The 14898-nt window shown below is 40.8% G+C and overlaps 1 protein-coding gene across 3 annotated transcripts in view; it reads right to left on the bottom strand.

The window, feature by feature from the left end:
- Positions 1 to 14898, bottom strand: part of TLN2 (talin 2) — a 368445-nt gene that overhangs the window by 219701 nt on the left and 133846 nt on the right. The window lies entirely within an intron of this gene.

The raw sequence follows: 14898 nt of genomic DNA, 5'->3' as shown, positions 1-14898 counted from the left end.
TTGTACAGAGAGGACAGACCCCAACAAGCAATACAGAGGGTGAGTCTGGAATAGGGACCAACATCACTCAGATCATCAAAGTTTTTTCAGCACCCTAATGATTCCAGGATGAAGTCAGGACTCTGAGAATTTGGATGGCTGGGAATCCATGAGGCTCCTGAAGGGCTCAAGATTAGCCTAGGTCCTTCTCGATATTCCCAGGCAACATCTAAATAGAGAGTCAGAATGGTGACAGACCACAGCACAGGCAACAGCTGTGCAACCTGAGTGCCCCCCACATGGTGGCAGAAGTCCTCTGCATGACACTGCTGTGCCCTCTGTAAATTACTTGCCTGTAACAACTGAAGGCCTCAAAACAGCTGCTGGGGTTGTCCTAAAAGCTGAGAATAAATGTAAATTTGTGTGCAAGAAGGAGAAGAAAACACAAGTAACTTCCAACCAGGACTTGTGAGGACTCTGTGGCTACTCTGTCATACTGTTGGTCAATGGCAACACACAATGTAATCCTGTGGGCTCTCAAATCACCAAAGCTCCCAGTGGCATTGGAGTGGGGAGGTTTTAACATTACCATCATATACGCATATATATATACACACATATGTACATATATTTGACTATTAAAAAAGATACCTCACTATAAAACTCTCAACTCAAAAAGACAATAGATCATTATTTGTGCTACAGAAAGCTTAAATAAGACTTAACAAGAATTCCTTGAGCAAGCCCTCTTAAAAATTCCTATGTTGAGTCTCATTATTTGCCATCAAGTCCTCAGAGAACCTTTGAACTCTGGGTCCCCTACACCAAAGGTAGTCATAAGAACCCTATACAGAAGAGGGCTCAGTTTACACCATTATTTGAGCAGATGTCAACTTTCTCAGGGTTGGTCTTCATTTTAAAATATCATGGCCCCACATTGCAAAAAGATCTACCCTTCTTAACTTTATACATTTGTAATAATCAACTTTTTAGTTTCCAGTCACCGAAGACCTATGCCTGATCAAAAGATACAATCACTTTCTCTATAATGGGATGCACTAACTCAAGACAAGTAAAAGGGCACCGCTTTCCCTCTGCCTGCTGCCTGCCCAATTTCTGAAATGCAGAGAACATGCTCAAGGAGCTTCCAAGCAAGGAAGCCCTGCTTTGCTTCCATGCCCCCTGAGCGCGCCTCCACCTTCCCTAGGAAAGGCAGGTGAGCACTTCCTGGGGCTGGGCTTTGAGCCGCCCAGAGAGTGTCTATCCATTACTGTGGCTGACAAACAGGGAATGCGGGAGGCAATGACTCAGGGAGACAGGACTGAAGCCAAGACTGGGAGAAGGGAGGGATAAGGGAAGCAGGAGAGACCAGGTGCAGAGAGAGCAGGGAAGCTGGATGGAAAGTAAGCTGTGGGACACACAGGAAGCTGTAAGCCAAATTCATCTATTTGGATTTGGGGGAGCATTCAGTTACACATTCATGTTTCCCCTGTAACTATCCTGGATTAGAAAAAGATCACAAAATATTTCAATGCTCCATAAAAAAAACTATTATAATGAAATATCCTTTTGAGTTTTCTTCTTTTCTGTTTACCTTTGAAAGACACATATAAATAAATTCATGGAGAAAAAAATGTTTCTTTATTCTCTTTCCTCCCCAGTGGTAAATCTCTCCATCAGTCAGTCTAAATGTCAAAAGAAAAACGCATCTTCTCAGGAATATATAAATATTTATAGACAACATTACTCCATCACCCCTGAAATGTTAAACAGAGCTATTCTTCCATTCTCTCCTTTATTGATTTAGTTATATAGTACATAAAAATCAGAAAGCAAAAAAAGGTCAATGGTAATTGAAGTCACCAGGTCATATATCAATTAAATTCAGACTCCTCAAAATATTAAGTCTCTCTGTGATATATCTGCAGAGAGCATTAACAGAAACAAGCAATCCATGTCACAACAAACCTAGCCTCAGACCATTAAAGAGTGCCTCTTTAAGTACCTTCATCTGTTATGAATGCCTGTAAGTCTGTGTAGTTCTTTCTCTGAGTCGCTCTTAAGGCTAAGTTTTACCAGCCTCACTGGGCTGGTGGGAAAGAGTGAACATCTGATGAGATGATTATAAAAACCAAATCTAGGCAGGGTACTACTAAGTCCTCATTCAGCTCTTAAAATGTTTGGGTGGCCCTATTCACCTTTCTTTAGACTTTAGGTCTTCTTTATGGATACTTTTTCTGGTACCTAAAGTTTGGCGCTATGTGCATAGACTTCCCTCTACCCCAATGATAGACAACCTGGGAATAAGCAGGAACTAAGATTAGTGCCATATTTGCACAACTCCTATAGCTACGAGAAAGGTCCTATTATATTATCAACTAGCTCTATCAGCTTGATAATTTTTTTCAAAAACTCAATTATTGTAATCTACCATATCAATGGACTTAAAAAAATTATCTGATCATGCTAATAGATGCTTATAAAGCATCTGACAAACTCAATACCCATTCATGATAGAAACTGTCAGTAAACCAGTAATAGAGGGGGAACTTTCTCAACTTGATAGAGATTATCTACAAAAATCCTACAGCTAACGTCATACTTAATGGTGATAAAACCTGTAGCTACCCCATTAAGATCATGTAAGAAACAAGGATATCTCCTTTGACCACTCCTTTTCAACTCCTTTCAACATTTGCAAGTAGAAGTCCTTGCAAATGCAGTAAGACATGAAAAGGAAACAAAATAGACAGATGAGAAAGAAGAAATAAAACTTTGCTTGCAGATGACATGATCCTTTATGTAGAAAAGCTGACAAACTGGAACTAATATTTATAGGAAAATTATAGGACATAAGGTTAATATTAAAAGTCAACTACTTACCTATATACCAATAATGAACAAGTAGAAATTGATACTAAAAACACAGTACCATAGAAATTAGCACTTCCTCCAAAATGAAATACTTAGGTATAAATCTAAGAAAGATCTGTATGAGGAAAACTATAAAACTCAGATGAAGGAAATCAAAGAAGTAAATAAATGGAGGGATATTCAATGTTCATGGATAAGAAGACTCAGTATTATCAAGATGTCAGTTCTTCTCCACTTGATCTATAGATTCAATGCAGTCTCAATCAAAACCCCAGCAAGTTATTTTAAGGATATCAACAAAGTGATTCTAAAGTTATGTGGAGTGGGCAAAGAACCCATAATAGCCAATACAATACTGAAGAACAAAAGTAATGCTACCTGACTTAAAGACTTACTATAGCACTCCCATATTCATCACACCATTATTCACAATAGCCAAGGTATGGAAACAACCCCAGTATCAGTAGATGATAAACAGATAAAAAGCAAGAAAGCCTGTCATTTGCAACAGCATGGATGAATTTGATGAAAATTATGCTAAGTGAAATAAGCAAGACAGAGAAAGACAAATTTCATATGATCTCACTTACAAATTGAATCAAAGGGGGAAAAAAGTCAAACTCAGAAAAATAGTAGCAAATTGGTTGCTAGGGGCTGGGGATAGGGGTAATGGGGAGAGGTTGGTAAAAGGGTGTAAACTTTCAGTTGGAAGATGAATAAGGTTTCAAGGCTCTAACAGTGGCTATTGTTGATAACACTGTATTACAGAATTGAACTTTGCTAAGAAAAGGTAAATATGTGAAGTGACGAAGCTGTTAATTCAGTGAGGGGATCCTTTCACACTTTATACATGTATCAATCAGTGGAACAGAAGGAGACCAAAATAGAACCCCATGGATATAATCAACTGATCCTTGGACAAAGGAGCAAAGGCAATATGATGGAGTTGATAATTTCTTAACAAATGGTGTTGGAACAACTAGATAAACTACATAAAACAAAAATCTGGAGACACGCAATACACCCTTCATAAAACTTAACTCAAAATGTATCATAGACCTAAATGTAAAATAAAACTAAAAAAAACCCCACACCTTCTAAAACATAGGAGAAACCCTACATGACCTTGAGCATAGTGGTACAACATCAAGGACATGATATATGAAAAAGTTTACTGATAAACTAGGCTTCATATAAATTACTAACTTCTGCTCTGTGAAAGGCATTATCAAGAGAATAAGAAGACTAGCCACAGACTGGGGGAAAGACCCATGTGATAGACTATTATCCAAAATACACAAACAACTCTTAAAATTCAGTAACAAACAACTTAATTAAAAAATAAATCAAAATCCTTAATAGGTACTTCATCAAAGAAGATCTAATGTGCAAATAAGCACATAAAAAGATCCTCCACAGTATATGTCATCAGGGAAATTTAGGTTAGAGCAAGAATCACACCTACATGCCCATTAGGTTAACCAAAATCCAGAACACTGACAACACCAAATGCTGGTGAGCATGTAGAAAAGCAACAACTCTCGTCCACTGCTGGTGGGAATGTAAGATGGTACAGCCACTTTGGAAGACAGATTGGCAGTTTCTTAGAAAAGTAATATACTCTAGGGGCACCTGAGTGGCTCAGCTGGTTAAGCATCTGACTCTTGATGTCTGCTCAAGTCATGATCTCATGGTTGGTGGGATTGAGCCCTACATCAGGCTCTATGCTATCAGCATATCACCTGCTTGGGATTCTCTCCCTCTCCCTGCCCCACCCTCGCTTGCATATGCATGCACATGTTCGCTTGCTCTCTCGCTAAAAACAATTTTTTTACAAAAAGAAAGAAAATTGAATATACTTTTATCATTCAAGCCAGCAATCACAATCCTTGGTATTTTACCTAAAGGGGTTGAAAACTTATGTCCACATGAAAACCTTCAAATAGATACTAATAAAAGCTTTATTGATAATTGCCAAAACTTGCAAGCAACCAAAATATGCCTTCCGTAGGTGAATGTATCCATAAACTGTCGTACATCCAGATAATGGATCATCTAGCACTAAAAAGAAATAAGCCACCAAGCCATAAAAAGACATGCAATAACCTTAAATGCATGTTACTAAGTGAAAGAAGACAATCTGAAAATGCTACATATTGTAGGATTCCAACTATATGACATTCTGTAAAATGCGAAACTATCAATACAATAAAAAGATCACAGGTTTCAAGGGGGAGGGTGGAGTTAAATAGGTAGACCACAGAATTTTTAGGGCAGTACAACTATTCTGTATATTATAATGGTGGATATATGTCAATATACATTTATCTAAACTGATTTTTTAATTTAAAAATTTTTAAACATGTATTCATTTTTGAAAAACAGAGAGAGAAAGAGTATGAGTGGGGAAGGGGCTAAGAGAGTGGGAGACACATAATCAAAAGCAGGCTCCAGGCTCCAAATTGTCAGCATAGAGCCTGATGTGGGGCCCAAACCTGTGAACCGCGAGATCATAACCTGAGCCAAAGTCAAATGCCCAACTGACTGAGCCAACCAGGCACCCCCTAAACTGATTCAATGTACACCAAAAGTGAATCTTTAAACTATGGATTTTCGGTGATTATGATGGCTATAGGTTTATCCTTGATAAAGAAAAAATACGTATGCCGTTTTGCTAAGTGATGTTGAAAAGGGGGTAGGTGTGTGAGTGTCTGTGAGCGGGGCTCTACGGAAGGTCCCTGTACCTTTCTCTCAGCTCTACTGTACATCTAAAACTTCTCTAAAAATTTAGGTCTTTAAAAAATTTTTTTCCAGGTGATATAATTCTCAAAGCTCTTTTCTTTTGGGTATATACCTAAGAGGGGAATCCCTGGGTCATACGGCAATTCTGTTTAATCTTTTGAGGAACTGCCTCTTTTTTCAGAGGAGCTGCACCATTTGCATTCCCACCAAACAACTATAGGATCCCAGTTTCTCCAAATTCTTCCCAATACTTGTTATCATCTGTCCTTTTGATTACAGTATCTTATTGTGGTTTTGACTGGCATTTCCCTGATGACTAGTGATGTTGAGCATCTTTTTACGGGCTCATTGACTATTTGAGAGTCTTATTTCGGAAAACAGTTCTTCTAATCATTTGCTAATTTTAAAGACTGCTTTCCCTTTTATTTTATTTATAATTATTTTATTATTTATTTTCTGTATTCCTGAGATAGAGCCTTATTGGGTACATGATTCGCCAACATTTTCTCCCATTCTATATATTGTCTCTTCACTTATTTGATAGTGTCCTTTCAATACCCCAGTGCTTTCAGTTTTGATCAAGTCTGATTTATTTTTTTCTTATACTGCTTATTCTTTTGGTGTCATATTTAAGAAACCATTGCCTGATTCAAGATCAGGAAGGTTTACAGCTATGATTTGTTCTAAGTTTTGTAGTCTTATAGCTTCTACATTTAAAATCTTTGATCCTGGTTTTTTTTGTTTTTGGAGAGAGAGAGAAACCAACGTTGTGTATGAGCAGGGGGAGGGGAAGAGAGAGAGAGAGAGAGAGAGAGAGCGAGCGAGCGCGAGCCTTAAGGCAGGCTCCACACTCAGCATGGAGCCTGACATGGGGCTCAATCTCATGACCCTAGGATCATGACCTGAGCCAAAATCAAGAGCCACTCAGGTGCCCTGAATCTTTTATTCCTTTTGAATTATTTAATATATAGTCTGAGGTAAGGGTCCAGAATTATTCTTTATCATTTTTATTATTTGTGGAGTTACTTATTTTAGTAGGCTCTACACCCAACATGGGGATGGCTGAGCCAGCCAGGTACCCTGCTCTTCATTAGCTTTTAAAACTAAGAAAGAGCTTTCTCCCCACCACCACTGAATGGTAGAGATGGGGAGGGTGTCCAAAGAATTCCAAATCTAAGATTCATTTATAAACAAGGACAAAGACAGCAACTGAACTTTCTCTGATAAGTCTGAAATCTCCTTCAGTAATTATAGAAGTTCAGTGTTTTGAACACTGGAATAGAGTTCAGTACTCTGATTTTCAAATGACTAGCCAAGTGGAGGGAAGATTTGTTATTAAGGGATACTGCCTTAAAACTAACAAAATCAATTAAAAATATGTTCCTGAATATCATTGATCTTAGCCTTTATCTGCTAGCCCTCAATCTATAATACAAATATAACTAAGACACAATCCCTCGCCCTAAGGATTAATCTACAAACTGGGAAATAGGGTTTCCCAGGAAGTCGTTGAATCTCTAAGAGTGAAGTAATTCAATTATATAAGCCTTAAAAAAAAAGTCTAATATGTTGAAGCCAACAGAGCTAATAAAATATTCCAATAGAGGCACAATCTTCTGGGCCACTAGATTTGATTTTATAGTGTTAATGACCATTCTGACAAATCTTTGTGTGTGTCATACAACAGACTACACCCTCACCAAACAAATAAAAAAGACAATTTCTTCAAAGACACAGACAGAAGAGTTTCTCTGAATTAGAAATAATAAGGTGTTAAAAAGGTCTATGCATCCTCAATTATTTTTAGAATGTTCATGTGTTCTCTAAGGGATTTTTCCAAGGTGTAAATGGATTAGAAGTTTCCATTTTAATGGCCGCCTAGGACTTTATTTTTTAACAGCTTAATATTTACCTTTTGTTGTGTCCTCCAAACACTGCAAAGGTAAAGAAGAGCATAATGTACACAAAAACATATTTGGAAAAATGTGGAAAGATGAGTAGAAAATATGCACCAATCAATATATCCCTGATTCTCAAGGGACCAAACATTTCCCTAAGACCTGCTCTGAGCACCATCTTGCAATCCAGATAAAACTGTGGCCCTCGGCTCACGGGTTAGCTTCACAAGAACTTATCTCAGAATTTCAGGAAAACTTCAGAAAATGCCTCGTTTGGGGGAAATATACCCCTAGAAAACCACAGATATCAGTATAGGAAGGCAGCCCACAAATATGAAGCTTTAAAAACCAAAGTCACCACTGGGTAATATTGAGATGCATCCTGAAGCTCAGCTCAAGGTTCTTCTCTTGGGAGGATTCCCTTGAAAAGAGTATGATCTCACAAAGCGTCTCGTGTGACTGAAAGGGAAGCTCCAACTCACAGAGAGATGCGAACACTATTGATGGCCATCCATTAGGTGCCAGGCATGTGATGTTTATCTCCTTTACGCCAGCCAGGGACCACATAAAAGTTGGTGACCCCAAGGAAGTAGAAGAGTCTAGCAAACTCTACCTAAATGCTGGTCCACCACCAAACTTTATGACATGAAAACCAGAAAACTGAAGGTTACATACCACCAAAGAGGCAAGTCCCCAGGACTGTCTGGGGAAACCCTGCAGGTCATCAGGACAGGGAACTCCAGAGAAAAGATGGTGCCATGGAATATGGTTATTTTATGACCAAATCTCCTAAACCCACTCAGGATTCTGCTCTGATTCTGTAAGTAACAAGCAACCTCTGCTCTGGGGTTTGGTCTTACCAGTTGACCGGCCCACCAAGAGGCTTCCACACAAAAACTCCTCTGAAGAACTCTCTGTAAGATACTGGGCCGCTCCTCTACCCTGGTCACTTAACGTCTGCTTGGCCACAAAGAACAAGGGCTTATGTGTGGGACATCAGTTTCCCCACTTACACTGGCTGCCTGACTTTCTTGCCCCATCCATGGTACACAGAAACATCCAACCCTCCTTCTAATCCTGGATCTCAGGTGCAATAATCAGTCAGCAAGACTTTACTTAATATCCAGACCTTCCTCTGAAAAGTCTCTCTTATGACAGACTTAGAGAAAGCATAAGGCCTCTACCATAATTCATACATACTTACAGAAATTCCATTTTATTCAACAAGTACTTATTATAAGTCTACCATATATAATGATCTATGTATTAAAAGTATTTCAACTTTTGTTCCTGTTTCAGCAGCACTTCTACTTGGAGTTTTGCCTCTACCAGCCACTCCAGGATGACAACATAGTAAAGCCTGAATGTGTTAACAGGTCAAGGATGCCTCAGTGGGTCGGTGAACAGTTTGAAAACAACAGTCATTTTAGTCTTGCCCTGAAGTATATAGTGAATTATCTGTAAAAAAAAAAAAAAAAAAAAAAAAAAAAGAACATTACAGTCCTCACCTTGTTAGCAAGACTAAGCAAATGCCACATGAGATTTAAACAGAGCAGTGACTATCAATTAGCATCATTGTTAATCTTACATTTCTCAGGGGCAAAAGACTTCGTATGCGGGAACAATTATGAAATGCTTATTTCTACATCAGGACTACAGAAAAGAAGAATGTTCACTTTCCACGTTGATAGGATTTCACCCATTTTGTAATTTGCTCCATTAGAAACTATAACGGCATAGTACCGTCGGAGTGTTCCTGAATTAAATCTAATGCTAAATCCTTCAAAGCTTCGCTGGGCACAGGGCACAGAAGACAATGCCATCTCCACCTGGAAGGAACTGAGAGGGGCAAATAAGCAAGCTGAAAATGGCCTAATAAAAATCATTCATTCTGGAGAGTTTTAACATGATGCTTTCTTAAAAAAAAAAAAAAAAGGAAAGAAAACTTGAGAGAAATTGGAAATGGCAAAAAAATAATTAATGTACTTGATACCATAATGGCAAAATAACCCCAACTTTTAAAATTCAAATAGAGGTACTTCTACTACAGCTAAGAGACAAAACCCTGTGTGTGCATGCATTCCGTATGGCTCCTTTTTTTTAAATGATGTCTCTCTGATGCATGGCAGTTCAATTTCTGTGTTAGCCTCTAAGAAGCTGAAATCAATGTTTTACAATATGATTCTGTGTGTCTCAAACCTCTTCACTTAGCTCAAGGATAATTGCAACTATTCAACTTCACTATTCTCTGAATACAAGGTAAAAACAGAAATAAAGACTTAGCTTACCTAACTCCCTGCTTGGCTGGCTCCCAAAATTCACCAACTCTCTCCATCAGGAGGGACAAAGAGAAATCAAGACAGAAATGGCAAGTATAAATTCACCTCACGATGAAAGCAACTCAGTTATTTGGGGTACAACTTCATCCTACTAAAGGGCAGAATGATATAGAAAGTTGAGCATCTAACCTTTCTTCCTGTACAATCCTTTCAGACGATGGATCATCCCCTTAAGAATTGTCTTTTGCCAAGAAACAAAATGGTCTAACTACCAGAGATGCATTAGCCTTCAGGAATAATGAAAGTTTAAAAGGCATGTGTACTGAAGGCGTGGCTAGCAGAAACATCTCCTAAAAGGAGACATTCCTTGCTTCTTTTACCACCAGCCCTCACCTCAGTCCTTCCTTTCAACCCTCAAAATAAGCCCACAATCTTATTTTAGTAGGGCAGAGTTTAAAATACTTTTAATAAAACTGAGTATCTGCCAAGAGGAAAAACATAGGTATTCATCCTTGTGCTGAAACCAATCCCACACTCCTGGAGCTCTTCCCCTCTAGTCCATGAGCCAGTACCAAACACGATTCATGACATCTTTAATTTTATCTGTATGCCAACTTCACACCAGCAGCCGCAGATACCTGATCCAACTAAAAGCTCTCATTTGACTTCCCACGTCGCAATACACGGACCTCTAAGAGCTCTGTGTCCTTGGACAAGACATTTATCGCCTGAGTCTCACTCTCCTCCTGCCTGAGGACAAGGTGATCTCAGAATGGCCTGCCGGCATCCAGTGCCTTCCACACGGGTGCACATCCTTGCTGTCAGCTTCCCGGTAGCAGGGAGAAAGGGAACTTCAGCCTCTCGAGTTCTGGTGTTTTCTCGAGGATTCAGAACTTGAGAATTAGGGGAAAAATGATAAAAGACAGGAGTATGTTCATTTAGTTCCCACGCTCCAGTCAACAGTGCTTTGGCCTGCCCGGGCCTTTGACTGTTAACTTCCAAGAGGTGAGAGACCCATCTTAGCAGATGTCAAACTATATTATCATTCCAGCAAAGTGGACTTTAACCACCTATTTGTTTTTAATTGTTTGTTCAAATGGATGAAAAGTAACAAAAATAATACTTTCCTAAGCCACAGAGAACAAAATTCTATCAGACAGTAGATTGAATTGTTGCTCTGAAAAATTATGTGTATCAAATAATTGGCACAAATACACAACCAGCTCCCGTTTAAATGTCTTTTATGTGCTAATGCCTCATATGTACGCTTCTATAAGATCATCTCAAACGCTTGAAAAGCATGAGAATGAATGATTTGAAGGCAAGGGGTATCGGAAGATACATACTCTCAAACTCACCCTCCAGCATGTGGGAGAATGTGGCATCTGCCCACTGCTCATGGGCACCACAAAGTGCAAACTGATTTCACGGGGAAGGCACGTCTACCCACCCCACAGCCTCCAGGTCCCCAGCTGCCCCATACTGCACGTTAACACAGGAGTGGCCCGCCATCTTCCCTCCACCATCCATTCCCATCTGCCTACGCTTGGATCTCTGCAAGTCTCCAGCAAAATGACATCATCAGAACACAGTCTGAAAGCCAGGCTGGAGACACAAAAACCCAGATTGGCTAGATTTCAAAGGGTCCTAAGCTTTGAAAAGACAGGGGGCTGTATTTAAAAGTCCTCCCTGCCCCAAAGCTTCAGCCCAAGCTCCCTCCACCTCCCCTAAAACGTATGCTGTAGGAGTTCCTGTCCTCCCCCTGCCCTTGCCAGGGCGCAAGGGCCTAGCTGCTCCCAGCAGCTGCTGGCTTCCTGCTGACTCTCCAGCACACTGCACTCTAATGGAATGACGCCCAAACCTCCACGATCAGCTCATGGCAAAAGGCACTTCCTCCTAGTCCTTGTCCTAACCACAGCCTATGCCCTCTTCACCTTTAACTCAATTACACGGATGAATAATGCATCATTAGGTGTCCGATAGTGAAGAATCCTCACCTTATACTGTGGCCACCAAAGCCTAACTGCACCCCAGTGTAAGGAGAGCCACCAAAGGCCAGCACTTTGAAGAGTTCCAGTTGTGATCAGGACTCCGACTTGGAAGAGCGCTCCCGACACGTTCACTTAGGCATGAGTAACCAGCAAAGTAGGTCAGAGGCCTGAGTCTCTCTGAAGGCCGACATGCACAGCAGCTGAGACCCACAGGTTTTGTGTGGTTTCCAAGACGCAAACAATGACGTCTGCAGATGCGTCCTGCTACTATGGCCCCCACCGATACCCCCACAGCAGCCTCACTGACCAGCACCGTGACCATACACACTCCTGCATTTTCCAGGGATCCCCAAAACCCCACAGCAGTGCCCCTGAGGCAGCCAGAAAGAAAGAAAAAAGCAATCTAGGATGTTCCTGGTACAAGCAGCTTTCAGGTCCCTGTGCTCCAGCTGTTCAAGGCAATAGCCTCCAACTAAAACAGGCTTAATCTGTCTTAGCTGCATTGGTTTTTGTGGGGTTTTTCCACCCTATTTGGTCAGTAGATGTCCTATTCACGTGCTATTTTTAGTCTTTAACTTTTTATTTTTAAAGTCAATCCTCTTCTCGCCTTTCCTCCCATCATGTGCTTCTGTACGTAACTGCCCACCCACTCACGCCTGTGACATTACACGCAGGACTGCTGAGGAACTGTCGGCACTCTGGGGCTTGAAGACAGCTCGACAATGCAGCCGCGGCACACGGTCAAACCTTCCCCGCCGCTCCCGTCTCTGTTCTTCCCTCTTCACAGCGTGATGTTATCTCCTCTCTTCACCCCCACCACCCCCCTCACCCCCACCAAAGAGAAAATCCTATGCCTTTCACCTGGCCAGTTTCTGAGACAAAGCTCCAAAGTCCACACTCATATACCCTATCTTGAGACCTTCCTAATCCAGCCCTCCCTTGGCCAAACCAGTCCACTCTGGCCCAGGAAAGAGGATTCAGGGAGGTTAGGGGGGGCTTACTTTATGAGGTGAGAAGTGACAAAGTTCCTGCAGGATCAGTCACTTTTTTTTTTTTTTTTTGAGAGACAGAGCATGAATGGGGCGGGAGCAGAGAGAGAGGGAGACACAGAATCCAAAGCAGGCTCCAGGCTGTCCGAGCCTGACACAGGGCTCGAACCCACAGACCACAAGATCATGACCTGAGCCACAGTCGGATGCTCAACCGACTGAGCCACCCAGGCACCCCTCACAATCACTTTTAAACCCACTAGAAAAGTAATACTGCAAGCCATCGAAGACCAAGCTTTTTCACGTCTGGGAACAAACGTGGAAATAGAGGACCATTTGCGAAGAGGAGACAAAGTTTCAGGCCAAACGGTGTGAATCTTCCTGAATCTAATGAAGGTAACAGTTAAACTGGCCATTTAAAACCAATGCCAGTATATTATTTCTGAGTGGAATACAAAATTCTCATGCAGCTCTATTATAAAACCATGGGCCCAGGGCCCTTAAAATATACCCTTAGGCCCCCAGTGAGGTATCAAATCCGTCATTCCCCTCTGTGGCTAGGGTAATGATAGAAATCCAGGATCTCCGCCATCATAGGGTTGATGAGAAGATTACAATAATACCCCCAACAAAGACCAAGTAACCGCAGATCTAACATGAGCAATGAACTTTACGGGCCACTCCTTGAGGGAATGACAAATCAACAGTTCTTCCAAAAGTCAAAGTCCATCTGCTCTTCCCTCATATTCTATTCTCTTGCCAGGTATCTTCTCATCCCCACATGAAAACATATGAACTCAAAAGATAAAGCAAAAACCAAAGGGTCTACATCTAATGATAAGTGGCCTAAGGACGGACAGCTATCTTGCAAAGAAACAAAAGGCTAGAACAAAAAGCATATTCTGAATTTTGGTCCACATTCTCATTAGCAGTAACCTCAGAGCTGACAGTCTACACCAAACGGTGTTGGCATGGACTGGCTGTGATTTACACGTAAGATACATGTACATTCCACATCTGATACCTCACGTGTGAACCACAGAGTGAACTCACAACCATTATCTTAGGAGCTCAGCCAACCGAAGCTCATTTACAAATTTCTACTGTTTTTAACAATATGGAACCATTACTCTATCACTGGGTGAACTGTGTAAGAGATGCTAAATTTTCTTTTGATTTACAAGCTACAAGATTTTCAATGAAAACAAATGATGGTCCCCATGTGTTCAAACCACTAGCCCCCTTCACCTTAGTAATGAAAAATCATCTGGAAAACATTCTAGAGTGCTATGCTACGTACCTGATTTGGGATATCCTGTCTCCGAGAGCTGTGCTTCCATTGGTATGGGAATGTTTAATTCTCTTCCACTCTGGCATGGGTTTTCAGCAGAGGGCTCAGTTAAAATCTCCACCGCTCATTTTAACAGTCAACTCCATATGGATATTAAGTAAAGCAAATCCACTTAGTGAGTGTGCCATGAGGAGGGGAGGCCATATTGATCATCCTGATTAGCCCTGTCGGCTGGAGAAAGACTTGCTGGCGCTCAGGGCCAGCTGGGCAGGGTGCACAGAGGCAATGGGCAATATCGAAGGCCTCTCAGCAATTGGTCTGGGCAGTGATGGATGCTATGTGGACAGCTTATGGGGTTATTAAGGATATAGAATTGGCCCAAGAGAAACCCAAACTACATCTCGTTTTATTAAGATAAAGTTGGATCGCTCATAATACAGTGCAGGACTAAGGAAGCTTTTGTCTCCTTTATCACTGACAAGGGCAAAAAAAATCAATTTATATATTAAATAAGACAACTCAGTGAGAGTACATGGAAGATGAGGATTACAAAACCCAACTTGTCTGCACTTTAAGAACAGGATACATAAAATTCTTGAGTAAAAAAATTATTTAATTTTACAGTATTTAATCTGTATTATTAATTATATTGGTGAAAAGAAGAAGGGAGCCACAGCTTTCTCTGTACTACCTTTGTGCACATGGAGGGACACCTATTTAATAGATAAGGAAAAAAACCTATCACTCTTCAGCCCTCATGCTGAAAGGCCAGACTGAATGGTACCCCCACCCCACCCCAATCCCTCTGGACCTGAAAGAGTCCTAAGTTGCAAGCGGCTGAAATCAGAAATCATC

Source organism: Suricata suricatta, chromosome 9 (genome assembly GCF_006229205.1).
Source record: "Suricata suricatta isolate VVHF042 chromosome 9, meerkat_22Aug2017_6uvM2_HiC, whole genome shotgun sequence".
In the NCBI taxonomy this organism is placed as follows: Eukaryota; Metazoa; Chordata; class Mammalia; order Carnivora; family Herpestidae; genus Suricata; species Suricata suricatta.
This window is presented reverse-complemented; position numbering and strand designations above follow the sequence as displayed.